The following is a 21931-nucleotide window of genomic DNA, read 5'->3' as shown; positions in this document are numbered from 1 at the left end:
CCTCTGTTGTCCCCTTCTCCTCCTGCCCTCAATCTTTCCCAGCATCAGGGTCTTTTCAAATGAGTCAGCTCTTCGTATCAGGTGGCCAAAGTAATGGAGTTTCAGCTTCAACATCAGTTCTTCCAATGAACACCCAGGACTGATCTCCTTGAGGATGTACTGGTTGGATCTTCTTGCAGTCCAAGGGACTCTCAAGAATCTTCTCCAACACCACAGTTCAAAAGCATCAATTCTTCGGTGCTCAGCTTTCTTTAAAGTCCAACTCTCACATCCATACATGACCACTGGAAAAACCATAGCCTTGACTAGACGAAACTTTGTTGACAAAGTAATGTCTCTGCTTTTTAATATGCTGTCTAGGTTGGTCATAACTTTCCTTCCAAGGAGTAAGCGTCTTTTAATTTCATGGCTGCAGTCACCATCTGGAGTGATTTTGGAGCCCCAAAAAATAAAGTCAGCCACTGTTTCCCTTATAAGTTATTACAATATAGTAGAGTTCCCTGTGCTATACATGAGATCCTTGTAATCTATTTTATATATAGTAGTGTGTATTTGTTAATCACAAATTCTTAATTTACCCTTCCTCACTTTTCCCCTTTGTTAACTGGAAGTTAGTTTTCTATATGAGTATATTTCTGCTTTGTACATAGGTTCATTTGCATAATTTCTTTTAGATTCAACATATAAATGATATCATATATTTTTCTTTGTCTGGCTTCACTTCTCTAGGTCCATCCATGTTGCAGCAAATGGCATTGTTTCATTCTTTTCTATGGCTAAGTAGTATTCTATTGTATCTATGCACCACATCTTTATCCACTTGTCATTTAGACACTTAGGTTGCATCCATGCCTTGGCTATTGTAAACAGTGCTACTGTGAACTCTGGGGTGCATGTATCTTTTTGAGTTAGAATTTTTGTCTTTCCTGGCTGGATATATGCCCACGAGTGGGATTGTAGGATTGTATGATAGCTCTAAATTTTTCAAGGAATTTTCATACTGTTATCCATAGGGGTGTACCATTTCTCCAGTCCTTTCTTTCTTCTTCTGGAACCCCATTATTGCACCAATAATGCGAACATTGGTGTATTTGATGTTATTCCATAGGTCTCTTAAACTGTCCTCATTTTCTTTCATTCTTTTTTTTTTTTCCCATTCCATGGCAGTGATATCCACCACTCTGTCTTCTCACTTAACTTCTGCCTAGTTTTTCTGCTGTTGATTTCTTCTCATGTATTTTCATTTCAGTAATTGTAGCCTTCAGCTATGCTGGGTGATTCTTTATAATTTCGAACTCTTTTTTTGAAAGTTCCTTTAATTTCTCTTGCTGTTTCTCCATTCTATTCCTGAGTTCTTGGATCATCTTTACAATCATTGCTCTGAACCCTTTCGCAGGTAAATTTCCTTCTCCACTTATTCTTCTGGGGTTTTATTTTGTTCCATCTTGTAAAACATTGGGTTTCCCTGGTGGCTCAGTCAGTAAAGAATTCTCCTGTAATACAGGAGACTTGGGTTCAATGCCTGGGTCAGAAAGCTCCCCTCAAGAAAAGTATGGTAACCCACTCTAGGATTCTTGCCTGGAGAATCCCATGGACAGAGGAGCCCGGGAGGCTACAGTCCATGGGGTCACAACAGCTGGACATGACTTAGTGACTAAACCACCACTGAAATGTATTCCTTTGTTGTCTCATTTTGTGTCAATTTCTATGTGTATTTTTATGCATGTGGAGGTTAGTTATGTTTCTTGACCTTGGAGACGTGGCCTCTGTAGGGAATGTCCTGTTGTCCCATCAGTAACACCTCCCTCTCATCACCCAGGGGCTAGCTGGTCCCAGGGTAGATTCTGATCTGTGTTAGCAGACTCATCTCTGCAGGCTGTGGGACGGTAATTTTCTTGCTTCTGGTATCTACACCCTAGTGCATGAGACTGTCTAGAGGCTTGTTTGGGTGTCCTGGTGAGAGGGTGCTGGTACTGGCCCACCCGTGGTAGAGCTGGGTCTTGGCGCTTTGGTGGGTAGGGTCCTGTCAAGTGGTGCATCTAGAGGTGGGTGCTGCGGGCTCAGGAAGTCTTCAGGCCTGTCTGCTGATGAGTAGGACTGGGTTCCCTCCCTGTTGGTTGCTTGGCCTGAGGCATTGCGTCACTGAAGCTGATAGGATGTTGGCAGGGTCAAGTCTCGGTGCCAAAATGCAGCTGCCCAGGAGAGCTTGTGCTGATGAATGCTCCCTGATAATTCTGCCCCCAGTGTCCTTTCCCCAGAATGAGCCACAGTCACCCCCACCCCCATATCCTTAGGAGACCCTGCAGACCAGCAGGTAGGCATGGGCCAGCCCTCTAGGAAGTCACTACTTCTGCCTTGGGTCATGGACACCCTCCATGGCTGTAGTGTCTGTTTCCCACAGTCCCATGGGGCACCTTCTGTCAAGCTCTGCTGGCCTTTAAATCAAATGCTCTGGGGGCTTCTCCTCCCAATGCCAGACTCCCAGGCTGATGTGGGACTCAGAACTCTCACTTGTGTGGGAGAACCTCTGCAAAATAATTATTCTCCAGTTTATGAGTCACTGACCCATGTGGTAGGAGATTTGATTACCTAGGCAGAGTATCACCTCCTACCGTCTCATTGTGGTTTCTTCTTTGTCTTTGGGAGTAGAATATCTTGTTTGCAGCAGAGGAGGACAGAGGATGAGATGGTTAGATAGCATCACCGACTCAGTGGATATGAACTTAAGCAAACTCCAGAAGATAGTGAAGGACAGGGAAGCTGAGTGTGCTGCCATCCATGGTATCGCAAAAAGTGTGACTCAACTTAGGTGACTGAATAACAACAACTTGTTTGCTAGGTTCCAGTTTGTTTTATTAATGGTTGAGCAGTTGTGGTTTTGCTGTGCTCATAAGAGGAGGTGAGCTCAAGGTGGTCTACTACATTATCACCTTTCCAGAATTCTCGTGTGAACCCACTGGAGAGCTTGTCTAGTGAGGGGACAACACTGGATCACTGGGTAGACGCATCTTCAACTGTATTCGGTGATCCCTAGCTTTCTCCACATTAGTATCCTTTGGAGCAGGGGTCCCCAACCTCCGGACTCTAATGCCTGATGATCTGAGGTGGCGCTGATGTAATAATGAGAGAGGTAAAGTGCACAATTAATGTGCTTGAAAGATCCTGAAACCATCTGTCCCACCCCAGTCCATGGAAAATTTGTCTTCCATGAAACCGGTCTCTGCTGCCAAAAAAAGTTAGGGGCCCCTGCTTTACAGGCTAAGCATTTCTTGCTTCATGTTCCTACTGAGAGGGTAACAGGCAGGAAGGCCAGGGGTCTCCAAATGGAAGAAATAGCCTGCAAGTGTCAGACATTTTTATCTCTCTTAAGCGGCAGGAGGAAACAAACAAGCAATATTTTTTTTCTTCTCTATACAAATTTAAAGAGAGGTTTCTCTTAAAATACTGTGTTGCCATAATGACACCTGGTTTCACCTGAAGTTAGCTATTCTTGAGCCTAGAGATAACCAATGCCTTTTTCTTATGGAAATGTTTGTCTTAAGCTATGCTAATGTACTACACCTTTACCCCAAACTCGGTCTCCAAGTCGGTTCCGCCTCTCGGCCCAAAACCTACTTGACAAACCAGTATGTTATACTCAGATATTGTTCCCCTAATCTATGTAAATGAAACTATTTGTATGGTGGTCTGCCCTTCTTTAAGATTCAAGTTAATTATTTTATGGCCCAAGATTATCCCAAAATGCATCTTATGGGCGAGGGGCCTGGTGCTATTCTGAATTATAAGACATTCCTTTCTTTCATTAACAGACTGCTAGTGACTATATAACATCCAGCTGAAGACTAGCAAGGGGGTACTCTTTCTGCCCCCTTCTGATGCCTATGTCAGAAGCTTTCTCTATCTCCTTTATACTTGAATAAAACTTTATTACACAAAAGCTCTGAGCGATCAAGCCTCGTCTCTGGCCCCGGATTGAATTCTTCTCCTCCAGGGGCCAAGAATCCCAGTGTATTCGCGTGATTCAACAACAACCTTTCACTACCAACAATTGGTAATTTTGGTAGGAATACCTGGCACATTTTACATTGTGCCAGTTTTTGCCAGTCCAGTGATATAAAGGCTATCATGTGGTTTTATTTTACATTCTCTAATTACTAGGAAGGTGGGATATCCTTGCCCGTGTTTATCCTGTGCCCTCTGTGTGAAATTCCTTCTTTCTCATGGTTTTTTTTTTTTTTTTTTTCCATTTTACCCACCTGGTTATTGGTCTTCCTCTCATTGATTTGTAGTGAGTGAGTGAGTGAAGTTGCTTAGTCATGTCTGACTCTTGCGATACCATGGACTGTAGCCCACTAGGCTCCTCTGTCTCTGGGATTCTCCAGGCAAGAATACTGGTGTGGGTTGCCACTTCTTTCTCCAGGGGATCTTCCTGACTCATGGACTGAACACATGTCTCCTGCACTGGCAGGCAGATTCTTTACCACTGAGCCATATGAGAAGTCCTCCTTGACTTTTACTCTGACTAAATGAATCTCAGGCTGCCCTTGTGGCTCAACTGGTAAAGAATCTGCCTGCAATGCAGGAGACCTAGGTTCAATCCCTGGGTTGGGAAGTTCCCCTGGAGAAGGGAAAGGCTACCCACTCCACTATTCCATCCTGGAGAATTCAATGGACTGTATAGTACATAGGGTCACAAAGAGTTGGATGCAACTGAGAAGCTCCAGCAAGATGGTATGCACTGGAGTGGTGGCTGCATGGCGCTGGAGTGACTGTGAGAAGATACCCCATGTCCAAGGGCAAAGGAGAAGCCCCAGCAAGATGGTAAGAGGGGCAAATTCGCATTTAGAATCAAACCCCATTCCTCCCAGAGACCCTCAGAAGGCTCAAACAAACATTGTGTGCACCAGGACCCAGAGATCCCACAGAGACTGAGCCAGAACTGTGTTTGGGTGTCTCCTGTGGAGGTACGGATCAGCAGTGGACTGCTGCAGGTCCAGGGGCCCTGGATGCAGCAGACTTGGGTATGGCATAGGCCCTCTTGGAGGAGGTCACCATTAACCCCATCATTGAGCTGCTGGAACTTACACAGGACTGGGAAGCAGACACTTGGAGGGGCACAAACAGAACCTTGTGCACACCAGGACCCAGGAGAAAGGAGCAGTGACCCCACAAGAGATGGACTCAGACTTGCCCAGGAGTGTCCAGGAGTCTCTGGTGGAAGCCTGGGTCAGCAGTGGCCTGCTACAGGGTTGGGGGCACTGAGTGTAGCAGTGTGTGCATGGGACCTTTTGAAGGAGGTCACCATTATCTTGACTACCTCCACCAAAGTTCAATTCAGTTTAGTTGCTCAGTTCTGTCTGACTCTTTGCGACCCCATGAACTGCAGCACACCAGGCCTCCCTGTCCATCACCAACTTCTGAAGTCCACCCAAACCCATGACCATTGCGTCGGTGATGCCATCCAACCATTTCATCCTCTGTCATCCCCTTCTCCTCCTGCCCTCAATCTTTCCCAGCATCAGGGTCTTTTCCAATGAGTCAGCTCTTCGTATCAGGTGGCCAAAGTATTGGAGTTTCAGCTTCAACATCAGTCCTTCCAATGAACGCCCAGGACTGATCTCCTTCAGAAAGGACTGGTTGGATCTCCTTGCAGTCCATGGGACTCTCGAGAATCTTTTCCAACACCAGAGTTCAAAAGGATCATTCTTCGGCCCTCAGCTTTCTTTGTAGTCCAACTCTCAAATCCATACGTGACCACTGGAAAAACCATAGCCTTGACTAGACAGACCTTTGTTGGCAAAGTAATGTCTCTGCTTTTTAATATGCCGTCTAGGTTGGTCATAACCTTCCTTCCAAGGAGTAAGGGTCTTTTAATTTCGTGGCTGCAATCACCATGTACAGTTTGACCCCAGGTAAATAACAGGGAGGGAACACAGCTCCACCCATCAACAGAAAATTGGATTAAAGATTTACTGAGCATGGCCCCACCCATCAGAACAAGACCCAGTTTCCCCCTCAGTCAGTCTCTCCTATCAGGAAGCATCCATAAGCCTCTTAGCCTTTTCCATCAGAGGGTAGACAGACTGAAAGCCACAATCACAGAAAACTAAGCAACCTGATCACATGGTCCACAGCCTTGTCTAACTCAATGAAACTATGAGCCATGCCATGTATGGCCACCCAAGATGGGTCATGATGGAAAGTTCTGAAAAAATGTGGTCCACTGGAGAAGGGAATGGCAAAACACTTCTGTATTCTTGCCTTGAGAACCCCATGAACAGTATGAAAAGGCAAAAAGATAGGATCCTGAAAGTTGAACTCCTCCAGTCAATAGGAGCCCAATATGCTCCTGGAGATCAGTGGAGAAATAACTCCAGAAAGAATGAAGAGATGGAGCCAAAGCATAAACAACACCCAGTTTTATGTGACTGGTGATAGAAGTAAAGTCTGATGCTATAGAGAGTAATATTGCATAGGAACCTGGAATGTTAGGTCCATGAATCAAGGCAAATTGGAAGTGGTCAAACAGGAGATGGCAAGAGTGAACATCAACATTCTAGGAATCAGTGAACTAAAATGGACTGGAATGGATGAATTTAACTCAGATGACCATTATATCTACTCTTGTGGGCAAGAATCCCTTAGAAGAAATGGAGTAGCCATCAGAGTCGGCAAGAGAGTCCAAAATGCGGTATTTGGATGCAATCTCAAAAACAACAGAATGATTTCTGTCATTTCCACAGCAAACCATTCAGGATCACAGTAATCCAAATCTATGCCCCAATCAGTAATGCTGAAGAAGCTGAAGTTGAACAGTTCTATGAAGACCTACGAGACTTTCTAGAACTAACACCCAATGTCCTTTTCATGATAGGGGACTGGAATGCAAAAGTAGGAAGTCAAGAAACACCTAGAGTGACAGGAAAATTTGGCCTTGGAGTACAAAATGAAGCAGGGCAAAGGCTAGTAGAGTTTTGCCAAGACAGCGCACATGTCATAGCAATAACCCTCTTCCAACAACACAAGAGAAGACTCTACACATGGATATCACCAGATGGTCAATACCAAAACCAGATTGATTATATTCTTAGCAGCCAAAGATGGAGAAGCTTTATAAGGTCAGCAAAAACAAGACTGGGAGCTGACTGTGGCTCAGATCATGAACTCCTTATTCCCAAATTCAGAATTAAATTGAAAAAGTAGGGAAAACCACTAGACCATCAGGCATGACCTAAATCAAATCCTTTATGATTATACAGTGGAAGTAACAAATAGATTCAAGGGATTAGATCTGATAACAGAGTGCCTGAAGAACTATGGACAGAGGTTCATGACATTGTACAGGAGAGAGGGATCAAGACCATCCTCAAGAAAAACAAATGCAAAAACGCCAAATGGCTGTCTGAGGAGGGCTTACAAATAGCTGTGAAATGAAGAGAAGCAAAAAGCAAAGGAGAAAAGGAAAGATACATCCATTTGAATGCGGAGTTCCAAAGAATAGCAAGGAGAGATAAGAAAGCCTTCCTCAGCGATCAATGCAAAGAAATAGAGGAAAGCAACAGAATGGGAAAGACTAGAGATCTCTTCAAGAAAATTAGAGATACCAAGGGAACAGTTCATGCAAAGAAGGGCATAATACAGGATAGAAATGGTATGGACCTAACAGAAGCAGAAGATATTAAGAAGAGGTGGCAAGAATACACAGAAGAACTGTACAAAAAAGATCTTCATGACAAAGATAATCACAATGGTGTGATCACTCACCTAGAACCAGACATCCTGGAATGTGAAGTCAAGTGGGCCTTAGGAAGCATCACTACGAACAAAGCTAGTGGAGGTGATGAAATTCCAGTTGAGCTATTTCAAATCCTGAAAGATGATGCTATGAAAGTGCTGCACTCAATATGCCAGCAAATTTGGAAAACTCAGCAGTGGCCACAGGACTAGGAAAGGTCAGTTTTCATTCCAATCCCTAAGAATGGCAATGCCAAAGAATGTTTAAACTACTGCACAATTGCACTCATCTCACATGCTAGTAAAGTAATGCTCAAAATTCTCCAAGTCAGGCTTCAGCAATATGTGAACCATGAACTTCCTGATGTTCAAGCTGGTTTTAGAAAAGGCAGAGGAACCAGAAATCAAATTGCCAACATCCTCTGGATCATGGAAAAAGCAAGAGAGTTCCAGAAAAACATCTATTTCTGCTTTATTGACTATGCCAAAGCCTTTGACTGTGTGGATCACAATAAACTGTGGAAAATTCTGAAAGAGATGGGAATACCAGACTACCTGACCTGCCTCTTGAGAAATTTGTATGCAGGTCAGGAAGCAACAGAACTGGACATGGAACAACAGACTGGTTCCAAATTGGGAAAGGAGTATTTAAGGCTGTATATTGTCACCCTGCTTATTTAACTTATATGCTGAATACATCATATGTAATACCGGGCTGGAAGAAGCACAAGCTGGATCAAGATTGCCGGGAGAAATACCAATAACCTCAGATATGCAGATGACACCACCCTTATGGCAGAAAGTGAAGAAGAACTAAAGAGCTTCTTGATAAAAGTGAAAGAGGAGAGTGAAAAAGTTGGCTTAAAGCTCAACATTCAGAAAACGAAGATCATGGCATTTGGTCCCATCACTCCATGGCAAATAGATGGGGAAACAGTGGAAACAGTGACAGACTTCATATTTTTGGGCTCCAAAATCACTGCAGATGGTGACTGCAGCCATGAAATTAGAAGAAGTTTGCTCCTTGGAAGGAAAGTTATGACCAACCTAGACAGTATATTTAAAAGCAGAGGCATTATTTTGCCAACAAGGTCCATCTAGTCAAAGCTATGGTTTTTCCAGGAGTCATGTATGGATGTGAGAAATCAAGTAAGCTGAGTGCTTAAGAATTGATGCTTTTGAACTGTGATGTTGGAGAAGACTCTTGAGAGTCCCTTGGACTGCAAGGAGATTCAACCAGTCTATCCTAAAGGAAATCAGTCCTGAATGTTCATTGGAAGGACTGATCCTGAAGCTGAAACTCCATTACTTTGGCCACCTGATATGAAGAGCTGACTCATTTGAAAAGACCCTGATGCTGGGAAAGATTGAAGGCAGAATGAGAAGGCGACGACAGAGGATGAGATGGCTGGATGGCATCACCGACACAATGGACATGAGTTTGAGCAGACTCTGGGAGTTGGTGATGGATAGGGAGGCCTAGCGTGCTGCAGTCCATGGGGTTGCAAAGAGTTGGACATGACTGAGTGACTAAACCGAAGTGAACTGAAATGAATCTTCTCACTGGTTGAGCACGAAGTACGTCAACAGGATCCTGTTAGTCTTGCTGATTCAGGTGGTCCAAGCTCAGCTTCTCTTGTGGCTCAGCTGGTAAAGAATCCACCTGCAATGTGGGAGACCTGGGTTCAAACCCTGGTTGGGAAGATCCCCTGGAGAAGCGAAAAGCTACCCACTCCAGTATTCTGGCCTAGAGAATTCCATGGACTACAGTCCATGGGGTTGCAGAGAGTCAGACAGGACTGATGGACTTTAACTTTTCATACCAAAAATGTCCCTCTCAGATGTCTCCCCATGAACATTTTTTCATGCGTTATCTATTTTTCCCTATCTTTTAAATTCTTGCTGCTCTCATGATTCACTCGTGCTTTTTATTTTAGTAAAAATAAAATTCCTCTTTGAATCTCAGATCCTTCTCTTTCCCACCTGCTACCCTCTCTGGGGCCTCTACATTAAGTCAAACTCAACACACACAAAGATTCTTGCCTCAACATTAAAAAGATTTCCTTCTAACAAAATCACCTGTGGAAATCTCTGATTTCCTTACTGTATGCTATTTATAATTAGGCCTCAATTAATGTTTTGGTAACCTACTGTATCAAAAACACCAAACCAGATCCCCAAACCTAGAACCAATAATCCTAAAATATACATGAAATCATACATGACCAAGAATTCCCAAAGCAATTGTGACAATGAAGAACAAAGTAGGAGACATAACCCTCCCAGACACAATGCATTGTAAGCTACAGAACTCAAAGAGATCCTGGCACAAAAACATGTGTAAAACAAACATTCTGCTAAAATTGCGCTAAATAGACACTATTATCATTTTAGGACTTTCTGGGAAACTCAGCAGGTAAAGAATCCACATGCAATGAAGGAGACCCCAGTTCAATTCTGGGTTGGGAAAATCCCCTGGAGAAGGGATAGGCTACCCACTCCAGTATTCTTGGGCTTCCCTGGTGGCTCAGCTGGTAAAGAATCCACCTGCAATGTGGGAGACCTGAGTTCGATCCTTGGGTTGGGAAGATCCCCTGGAGAAGGGAAAGGCTACCCACTCCAGTATTCTGGCCTGGAGAATCCCCATGGACTATAGCCCACCAGGCTCCTCTGTCCGTGGGGATTGTCCAGGAATCCTGTGTCCTGCCAGGCTCCTTTGTCCATGGGGTCACAGAGTCAGACATGACTGAAGCAACTTAGCAGGCACACACCAACAGTGTAGGAGGGCTCCCTTTTTTCCACACCCTCTCCAGCATTTATTATTTGTGTAGATTTTTTCATGTCCACATTTATTATTTGTGTAGACTTTTTCATGAAGGCCATTCTGATGGGTGTGAGGTGTTACAGGTGAAAACCATGTTATGGTTTTGGTTTGCATTTCTCTAATCATTATCGATGTTGAGCATCTTTTCATGTGCCTTTTGGCCAGCTGTAAGTCTTTGGAGAATTATGTTGTTACATCTTCTGCCCAACTTTTGATTCAGTTGTTTGTGCTTTTTGAATTTGAGCTGAATGAGCTGGAGATGAATGCCTTATCTGTCACATCATTTCCAGACATCTCCTGCCATTCCATAGATACTTTTTCATTTTGTTTATGGTTTCCTTTGCTGTGCAAAAAGCTCATGAGTCGATTAGGTCGCATTTGTTTATTTTTTTTTTTTTTTTTTTCTATTGGGAGAACTGATCTAAGAAAAAATGGTAACGATTGCTGTCAGAGAATGTTTTGCCTATGTTTTTCTCTATGAGTGCATGGTATGATGTTTCCTGTTTAAATCCACAAGCTGTTTGGGGTTGCTTTTCGTTGAAGGGTGTGCATGTGGCTCTGCTTTCAGCAATTTACTGCGGCTGACCAGCACCACTTGCTGAGGAACCTGTCTTTTCCCCTTTGTGTACTCCTGCTTCCTCTGTCAAAGATTGGCCATGGGGGTAGACCATAGGTGTGAGGGTTGGGGACTGGGGTTTCTGTCCTTTTCCATTGTTTTACACGTCTGTTTTTGAGCCAGGACCTCTTTGCTTTGAATTCTGTAACTTACAGTGTATTGTGTGATGTCTGTGAGGGGTATGTCTCCTGCTTTGTTCTTCATTGTCAGGACTGCTTTGGCAGTTCTGGGTCAAGTATGATTTCCTGTGTATTTTAGGATTATTGGTTCTAGTTCTGTGGAAAATGGGATGGGTAATTTGACAGGGATTGCATTAAATCTGCAGATTACTTTGAATAGTATAGTCATTGTGAAAATATTACTGCTATCAATCCAAAAGCATGGGATATCTTCCATTTCTTTGATTCCTCTTCAATTTTACTTTTAGCATATTATGGCTCTCAGCATGTAAGTCTTTCATCTCCTTAGTCAGGTTTATTCCTAAGTATTTTATTTTGATGTGATTTTATATTTTTAACACTTTTTATTGTGGTACAATATGCATAACAAAACATTTATCATCTTAATCATTAAAACTTTTTATATTGGAGTAGAGTTAATTTGCAATGTTGTGTTAATTTCATTTGTACACCCTAGTGATGTGCTTATGTATAAATTCTTTTTTTTTTTTCAGATTTCTTTGCTCATATAGAATGTACAGAGTTTTAAGTAGAGTTCCCTGTGCTATGCAGTAGGTCCTTGTTGATTATATATTATGTATATCGTAGTTTGTAAATGTTAATCTGAAACTTCTCATTCATTCTGTCCCACCACTTTTCCAATTTGGTAAAGATAAGTTTGTTTTCTCAGTCTCTGAATCTGTGAGTGTGTTTCTGTTTTGTAAATAACTTCATTTAATTTTTAAGGAACTTCTATACTGTACTTCATAGTGGCTGAATGAATGTACATTCTCAAAACAGTATAGAAGGGTTCCTTTTTATTTATGACCTCTCCAGAATTTCTTTGTAGACACTTTAATTTTGGAGATTCTGACACTTGGGTTCAGTTCAGTTCAGTCTCTCAGTCATGTCCAACTCTTTGAGACCCCATGGACTGCAGCACACCAGGCTTCCCTGTCCATCACCAACTCCTGGAGCTTGCTCAAACTCATGTTGATTGAGTTGGTGATGTCATCCAACCATCTCATTCTCTGTCATCCCCTTCTCCTCCTGCCTTCAATCTTTCCCAGTATCAGGGTCTTTTCAAATGAGTCAGTTCTTTGCGTCAGGTGGCCAAAGCATTGGAGTTTCAGCTTTAGGATCAGTCCTTCCAATGAATATTTAGGGCAGATTTCCTTTAGGATTGACTGGTTCTCCTTGTAGTCCAAGGGACTCTTAAGAGTCTTCTCCAACACCACATTTCAAAAGCATCAATTCTTTGGTGCTCAGCTTTCTTTACAGTCAAACTCTCACATCCATACATGACTAATAGAAAAACCATAGCTTTGACTAGACAGACTTTGGTTGGCAAAGTAATGTCTCTGCTTTTTAATATGCTATCTAGGTTGGCCATAGCTTTTCTTCCAAGGAGCAAGTGTCTTTTAATTTCATGACTGCAGTCACCATCTGCAGTGATCTTGGAGCCCAAAAATATAAAGTCTGTTTCCATTGTTTCTTCATCTATTTGCCATGGAGTGATGGGACCAGATGCCATGATCTTAGTTTTCTGAATATTGAGCTTTATGCTAACTTTCCATTCTCCTCTTTCACTTTCATCAAGAGGCACTTTAGTTCTTCTTCACTTTCTGCCATAAGGATGGTGTCATCTGCATATCTGAGGTTATTGATATTTCTCCCAGCAATCTTGATTCCAGCTTGTGCTTCATCCAGTCCAGTGTTTCTCATGATGTATTCTGCATATAAGTTAAATAAGCAGGATAACGATATACAGCCTTGACATACTCCTTTCTCAATTTGGAGCCAGTCTGTTGTTCCATGTCCAGTTCTAACTGTTGCTTCTTGACTGGCATACAGATTTCTCAGGAGGCAGGTCAGGTGGTCTGGTATTCCCATCTCTTTCAGAATTTTCCACAGTTTGTTGTGAACCACACAGTCAAAGGCTTTGGCATAGTCAATAGAGCGGAAGTAGATGTTTTTCTGGAACTCTCTTGCTTTTTCGATGATCCAATGGATGTTGGCAATTTGATCTCTGGTTCCTCTGCCTTTTCTAAATCCAGCTTGAACATCTGGAATTCACGGTTCACCTACTGTTGAAGCCTGGCTTGGAGAATTTTGAGCATTATGTGGATACTTGGGTAGTGATCACTGATTGTAGATTTTATTTGCATTTCTCAAATAAATAGTAATGTTGCACATATTTATATGTGATCTTTGGCCATCTGTATGTCTTCTTCCTTCCCTCATTCCTCAGACAGTAAAGAATTGGCCTGTTATGCAGGAGGCCTGGGTTTGATGCCCAGGTTGGGCAGATCCCCTGGAGAAGGGAAAGTCTCCTTACTTCAGTATTCTTAAAGAGCCTGGAGAATTCCTCAGACAGAGGAGTCTGGCAGGATCCAGTCCATAGAGTCACAGAGAGTTAGACACAGTTGAGTGATTAACACACACACACACACACACATGTGTTGTCTTTGGAGAAATGTCTGTGTAGATCTTCTGCCCATTTTTTGAATGGGTTCAAAACCCTCTGTGAATATTGAAGTGAATGAGTTATATTTTGTGACTATCTAGGTGAATGAGCTGTTTGTATATTTTGGAGATTAGTCCCTAGCGTGTCCCATGGTTTGCAAATATTTTCTGCCATTCTGTGGATTGCCTTTTCATTTTGTTTGTGGTTACCTTGCTGTGCAAAACTCATGAGTAAGATTAGCTCTATTCAGTCAGCAAAAACAAGACCAGGAACTGACTGTGACTCACATCATGAACTCCTTATTGCCAAATTCAGACTTATATTGAGGAAAGTGGGGAAAACCACTAGACCATTCAGGTATGACCTAAATCAGATACCTTACGATTATACAGTGGAAGTGAGAAATAGATTTAAGGGACTGGATCCGATAGACAGAGTGCCTGATGAACTATGGACAGAGGTTCATGACATTGTACAGGAGACAGGGATCAAGACCATCCCCAAGAAAAAGAAATGCAAAAAATCCAAATGGCTGTCTGAGGAGGCCTTACAAATAGCTGTGAAAAGAAGAGAAGTGAAAAGCAAAGAAAAAAAGGAAAGATATATCCATCTGAATGCTTAGTTCCAAAGAATAGCAAGGAGAGATAAGAAAGCCTTCCTCAGTGATCAGTGCAAAGAAATAGAGGAAAGCAACAGAATGGGAAAGACTAGAGATCTCTTCAAGAAAATTAGAGATACCAAGGGAACAGCTCATGCAAAGAAGGGCACAATACAGGATAGAAATGGTATGGACCTAAGAGAAGCAGAAGATATTAAGAGGAGGTGGCAAGAATACACAGAAGAACTGAACAAAAAAGATCTTCACAACCCAGGTAATCACGATGGTGTGATCACTCACCTAGAGCCAGACATCCTGGAATGTGAAGTCAAGTGAGCCTTAGAAAGCATCACTACAAACAAAGCTAGTGGAGGTGATGGCATTCCAGTTGAGCTATTTCAAGTCCTGAAGGATGATGCTGTGAAAGTGCTGCACTCAATATGCCAGCAAATTTGGAAAAGGTCAGTTTTCATTCCAATCCCTAAGAAAGGCAATGCCAAAGAATGCTCAAACTACCGCACAATTGCACTCATCTCACATGCTAGTAAAGTAATGCTCAAAATTCTCCAAGCCAGGCTTCTGCAGTGCATGAACCGTGAACTTCCAGATGTTCAAGCTGGTTTTAGAAAAGGCAGAGGAATCAGAGATCAAATTGCCAACATCCTCTGGATCATCAAAAAAGCAAGAGAGTTCCAGAAAAACATCTACATCTGCTTTATTGACTATGCCAAAGCCTTTGACTGTGTGGTTCACAACAAACTGTGGAAAATTCTGAAAGAGATGGGAATACCAGACCACCTGACCTGCCTCTTGAGAAACCTATATGCAGGTCAGGAAACAACAGTAGAAGTGGACATGGAACAACAGACTGGTTCCAAATAGCGAAAGGAGTACGTCAAGGCTGTATATTGTCACCCTGCTTATTTAACTTATATGCAGAATACATCATGAGAAACACTGGGCTGGATGAAACACAAGCTGGAATCAAGACTGCTGGGAGAAATATTAATAACCTCAGATATGCAGATGACACCACCCTTATGGCAGAAAGTGAAGAACTAAAGAGCCTCTTGATGAAAATGAAAGAGGAGAATGGAAAGTTGGCGTAAAGCTCAACATTCAGAAAACTAAGATCATGGCATCTGGTCCCATCACTTCATGGCAAATAGATGGGGAAACAGTGGAAACAGTGGCAGACTTTGTTTTGGGGGGCTCCAAGATCACTGCAGATGGTGACTGCAGCCATGAAATTAAAAGATGCTTAGTCATTGGGGAAAAAAAAAGCTGTGACCAAGCTATACAACATGTTAAAAAGAAGAGACATTACTTTGCCAACAGAAGTCCATCTAATCCAGGCTATGGTTTTTCCAGTAGTCATATGTGGATGTGAGAGTTTGACTATAAAGAAAGCTGAGTGCCAAAGAATTGATGCTTTTGAACTGTGGTGTTGGAGAAGACTCTTGAGAGTCCCTTGGACTGCAAAGAGATCCAGCCAGTCCATCTTAAAGGAAATCAATCCTGAATATTCTTTGGAAGGATTGATCCTGAAGCTGAAACTCCATTACTTTGGCCACCTGATGCAAAGAACTGACTCATTTGAAAAGACCCTGATGCTGGGAAAGATTGAAGGCAGGAGGAGAAGGGGATGACAGTGGATGAGAAGATGGCATCACCAACTCAATGGACATGAGGTGATGGACAGGGAGGCCCAGTGTGTTGCAGTCCATGGGGTCACAAAGAGTCAGACACAACTGAGTGGACTGAACTGAACCGAAGATTAGGTAGCATTTGTTTCTTTTTGCTTTTATTTTTATTGTATTGAGAGACTAGCCTAAGGAAATACTCATATATTTTATGTCAGAGACTGTGTTGTCTATGATTTCCTCTAAAACTTATATGGTGTGATGCCTGGATTCAAGTCCTTTAGTGTTTTGAGTTCACTGCCATGTATGATGTGATGGTGTGTTCTGATTCCATTGATTTCCATGCAGCTGTCCAACTTTTCCATCACTTGCTGAGGAGACTCTCTTTTCCCCATTGCATATCTTTGTTTCCTTTGTGCAAGATTAATTGACTGTAGGTGTGTGGGTTTGCTACTGGGCTCTCTCTTTTTTTCCATTGATCCATAGGTCTGTTTTTGTGCCAGTACCACATTGTTTTGATGACTGTTGCTCTGCAGTATTGCCTGAAGTCTGAAGAGGGCTGTGCCTCCTGATCTGTTCTTTGTCCTGAGGATTTTTTTGGCAATATTGGGTCATTAATGCTTCCATATAAATTTCAGTATTATTGGTTCTAGCTATAGAAAAACATGTTCACAGATATTTTGATAGAGATTGCATTAAATCTGTAGATTTCATGGGGTAGTATGGCCATTTTAACAATTTAATGCTTCCAATAAAAAAGCTCGTGATATTCTTCCATTTCAAATTCCTTTATTAATATTTTTTAGTTTTCACTTCTTTTGTCAGGTTGGTTTCTAAGTATTTTCTATTTATATAATATTTTGCAACCATTTTATTTTCATTTCAATTTTATTCAAATTTCTTGTGATATAATATGTACAACATAATTACCATTTAATAATTTTTTAAAGATTTTTATTTATATTAAAATAGCATTGATTTAATGCTACATTAGTTTCAGTTGTAGAGCCTACAGATTTATTTATACATGTGTCTATTCTTTTTTTTCTTTTCAAAATATGATATAGAAAGTGTTGAGTAAAGTTCACTGTGGTCCTTGTTAATTATGTACCTTGTAGAGAGTAGTGTGTATAAATTATCCCCAAACACCTAAACTATTCCTACCCATCTCTTACACTTTGGTAACCATAACTCTCTTTACATACTCTGTGAGTCTGTGTCTCTGTTTCTCAAGTCGGTGTCTCTGTTTCTTTTTTGTAAGTTCATTCAATTTTTGAGGAAGTCCCTCACTGTTCTCTCTAGTGGTGGTACCACTTTACATTCCCACCAGCAGTTAGCAGGGTTCCCTTTGCTCCACTCTCTGTCCAATAATTCTTATTTGTGAGCATTTTAATTATGGAAATTCTGATAGTTGTGGTGATACCTTACCACGGTCTTGATTTTCATTTTGTTAAAAAATTATTGATGTTGAACATCTATTCCTGTGATTTTGGCTATCTGAAGGTCTTCTCTGAAGAAATGTCTCTATAGATCTTCCATCCAGTTTTTGATATGGTTGCTAGTGTTTTGATATTGAGGTGAGTGAGCTTTTTGTACATTCTGGAGATTAGTGTCTTATGGATCACATCCTTTGCAATTATTTTCTCCCATTCTCTGTTATTTTATCTGCTTTTTGTTGTGCAAAAAGCCATAAATTTGATTAGGTCTCTTTTTTTTTTTTTTTTTCCCTATTGCCTTTGGAACCTGACATAAGAAAACAGTGGGAGGATTTCTAACAGAGTATGTTTTCCCTTCATTTTTCTTTAGGTGTTTGTGGTGTGATATCTCCTATTTAAGTACTCTAGCCATTTTGAGTTCCTTTTTTTGGTAGGTGTGTGATTATTTAACTAACTTCAGTGATTATCTGTGGCTGTCCAACTTCCTTATCCCCACTTGCTGTGGAGACTGTCTTTCCCCCGTTGTGCATTCTTATTCCTCTGTCAAAGATTAATTGACCATAGACGTGTAGGTTTGTGCCTGGGGTCTATATTTAGTTCCATTGTCCCATAGGCCTGTTTTTGTGCCAGGACCTCCTTGTTTTGAATACTGTAGCTCTTTACTGTTTTTTGAATTTTGGGAGGGTTATGCCTCCTGCTTTGTTCTTGGTCTTCTGGATTGCTTTAGCAATTCTGGGTCATGTATGGTTCCATGTCAATTTTAGGATTATTGATTTGAATCCTGTGAAAAACATCATGGGTAATTTGACAGGGATTGCATTAAATCTTTGGACTGCTTTCATAGTATTACCATTTTAGCAACATTAATGTTTACAATTCAATTATCTTTCCAATTTTTTGCATCACCTACAGTTTCCTTTCTCAATATTTTATGGTTCATAGTATATAAGTCTTTTGCCTCTTTGGCCAGCTTTGTTCCTGTGTTTTATTTATTTTGATGCAATTTTTTTTTTCAAATTTCTATATTATGGTAAAATATGCATAACAGAACATTTATCATCTTAATCATTTCTTAAGTTTTTCTTTTGTATTGGAGAAGAGTTAATTTGCTTTGTTGTATTAGGTTTATTTGTATAGCCTAGAGTGTGCTTATACATAAATCTATTTTTTTTTCAGATTCTTTTTCTATATAGGTTATACAGTGTATTGATCAGATTTACCAGTGCTATGCATTAGGTCCTGTCGATTATCTGTTTTGGGTATAGTTGTGTGCATATGTTAATACCACTCTCCTAATTCATCCCTTCCCACCACCTTTCCCCTTGGTAAGGATAAGTTTGTTCTCTTGGTCTCTAAATCTGTGTGTTTCTGTTTTATAAATAAGTTATTCTTTAAAACATATAACCTTATTTACTTTTTTCTGTGCTGGTCTTCATTGCTGTGTGAGCCTCTGTCTCGTTGCAGTGATCAGGTTTGTGCGTGGGCTTCTCGTTGCTGTGGCTTCTCTTGTTGCAGAGCACAGGCTCTGGGGCCTGCAGGCTTCAGCAGTTGCAGCACATGGGCTCAGTAGCTGAGGCTCCTGGGCTCTAGGGCACAGGCTCAGTAGTTGTAGGGCACGGGCTTAGCTGCACCTTGGCATGTGGGATCTTCCTGAATCGGGAATCAAACCATGTCTCCTACTTTGGCAGGGGATTCTTTATCACTGAGCCACCAGGGAAGCCCTAAATAAATTAATTTTTAAGGAACCTCCATACTGTTTTCATAGTGGCTGAACAAATATATATTTTGACTGTGTAGAAGGGCTCCTTTTTCTCCACAACCTCCCCAGAATTTATTTGGAGACATTTTAATTATGGAAATTACAATAGTTGTGTGGTGATCACTGATTGTAGATTTCATTGAAGTGAAGTGAAGTCGCTCGGTCGTGTCCGACTCTTTGCGACCCCATGGACTGTAGCCTATCAGGCTCCTCCGTCTATGGGATTTTCCAGGCAAGAGTGCTGGAGTGGATTGCCATTTCCTTCTCCATTAGCATTTCTCTAATAATTATCAATGTCAAACATATTTATATGTGCCTTTTGGTCATATGGACTTCCCTGGTGGCTCAGACGGTAAAGCATCTGCCTACAATGTGGGAGACCCGGGTTCAATCCCTAGGTTGGGAAGCTCTCCTGGCGAAGGGAATGGCAACCCATTCCAGTATTCTTGCCTCCCCCGCCCCAAAACAGGGGCTCAAAGAAATATTTTTCTACCGACACACCATCTTGAATGCGCTCGATCTTGTCTGATCTCGGAAGCTAAGCAGGGTCGGGCCTGGTTAGTACTTGGATAGGAGACCGCCTGGGAATACCGGGTGCCCTAGACTTTTTTTCTTTGGACTTCCCTGGTGGCTAGGATGGTAAAGCGTCTGTCTACAATGCAGGAGACCTGGGTTTGATCCCTGGGTCAGGAAGATCCCCTGGAGAAGGAAATGGCAACCCACTCCAGTACTATTGCCTGGAAAATCCCATAGACAGAGGAGCCTGGTAGGCTACAGTCCATGGGGTCGCAAAGAGTCGGACACGACTGAGAAACTTCACTTTGGCCATATGTCTTTGGGAAAATATCTATGTAGATCTTCTGCCTATATTTTGAATGGATTTTCTGTTGTTTTTAAATATTGAAGTGAATGAACTGTTTGTATATTTTGAGGACTGGCCCCTAGTCTGGTCCATCATTTGCAAATATTTTCTCCCATTCTGTGGGTGGTCTTTTCATTTTGCTTATGGTTACCCTGCAGTGCAGAAGCTCCTGAATTTGATTAGGTAAGATTTATTTCTTTTTGATTTTATGGTTATTGCTTTGGGAAACTGGCCTAAGGAAACACTCATACATTTTGTGTCAGAGAATGTTTTGTCTATGATTTCTTCTCAGACTTACATGGTGTGATGCCTTAATCATTTTGATTCCATTTTTGTGTATGTTGTGATATAATTTCCATGTGATTTCCATGCAGCTGTCCAGCTTTCCCAATACCACTTGTTGAGGGAATTATCTTCTCCCATTGTATATTCTTGTTTCCTTTACACCAGATTAACTGATTGTGGGTTTATTACTGGGCTGTCTCTTCTGTTCCATTGATCCATAGGTTGGTCTTTGTGCCAGTACCATATTGTTTTGATGACTGTTGCTCTGTAGTACTGCCTGAAGTCTGGGGAGGGATTTGTTCTTTGTCCTCAGGATTTCTTTGGCAATACTGGGTCATTTATGATTTCATATAAATTTCAGTATTTTTGGTTCTAGTTCTGTATAAAAATGTCCATGACCATTTTGATGGAGATTTCATTAAATCTGTAGATTTCTTGTGGTCGTATGGCCATTTTAACAATTTAATTCTTTTGCTAAAAGAACATGTGATATTCCTCCTTTTATTTAAATCTTTTTCAAATTCCTTTACTAATATTTTATAGTTCTAAGGATATAAGTATTTCACTTCTTTGTTTAGGTTGATTTCTAAATACTTTAATCTTTTGCTACCATTTTGTTTTCATTTCAGTATTATTCAAGTTTCTTTATTGTGATACAATATGTACAGCATAACATTGACCATCTTAATTATTTTTTAAGGTTTGCATTGATAATAAAATAGTGCCAATTTATAGTGCTCTGCTGGTTTCACTTGTAGAGCCTAAGGATTTATTTATACATATATCTATTATTTTTCTATTTTAAAAAATACCATATAATGAGTACTGAGAAAAGTTCCCTGTGGTCATTGTTGATTATATATTTTGTGTAGTGATGTGCATGTTTTTGTTGTTCAGTTGTGCAGTTGTGTCCAACTCTTTGAGACCTCTTTGACTGCAATACACCAGGCTTCTCTGTCCTTCAGTATCTCCCTGAGCTTGCCCAAACTCATGTCCATTGAGTCAGGGATGCCATCCAACCACCTCATCCTCTGTCACCCTCTTTTCCTCCTGCCCTCAATCTCGCCCAGAATCAGGGTCTTTTCCAAGGAGTCAGTTCTTCACATCTGAGTCTTGATCTCAAAGTTTGCAACTATTTTCTCCCATGGGTTTTTTTTTTTTTTTTTTATCATTTTCTTTCTGGGTTTCCCTTGCTGTGTAAAACATCATAAGCTTGATTAGGTCCCATTTGTGTATCCTGAGTTCATTTTTTACTGCCTTTAGAGACTGACCTATGAGAATGCTTAGCCTACTTTTTCCTCTAGGAGTTAATGATTTGTTGCCTCTTATTTGAGTCTTCAGCCATTTTTAGCTCCTTTTTGGTGAATGGTGTGTGTGTGGCTTGTAATTTCAGTGACTGTCCTATGGCTGTGCCACTTTCCCAAGAGCACTTGATGAGGAGACAAGTCTTCTCTCACTTGGGTTGGGTTGGCCAAATTGTTCTTTCAAGTTTTTCCATAGCATCATACAGAAATATCTGAATGATATTTGTGGCCAACTCAATATATTC

At 41.3% G+C, this 21931-nt stretch overlaps 1 long non-coding RNA gene and 1 pseudogene across 4 annotated transcripts in view; both read left to right on the top strand.

Annotated features, from left to right (window-relative positions):
* The window catches only part of LOC112578002, an 83681-nt gene that overhangs the window by 8031 nt on the left and 53719 nt on the right, over positions 1 to 21931 (top strand). The gene's annotated exons all lie outside the window — the stretch shown is intronic.
* On the top strand, positions 19723 to 19841 carry LOC112578284 (annotated as a pseudogene).

This window comes from Bubalus bubalis, chromosome 12 (assembly GCF_019923935.1).
Source record: "Bubalus bubalis isolate 160015118507 breed Murrah chromosome 12, NDDB_SH_1, whole genome shotgun sequence".
Taxonomy (NCBI): Eukaryota; Metazoa; Chordata; class Mammalia; order Artiodactyla; family Bovidae; genus Bubalus; species Bubalus bubalis.
The sequence above is the reverse complement of the archived record's forward strand: the minus strand, read 5'-3'. Positions and strand labels throughout refer to the sequence as shown.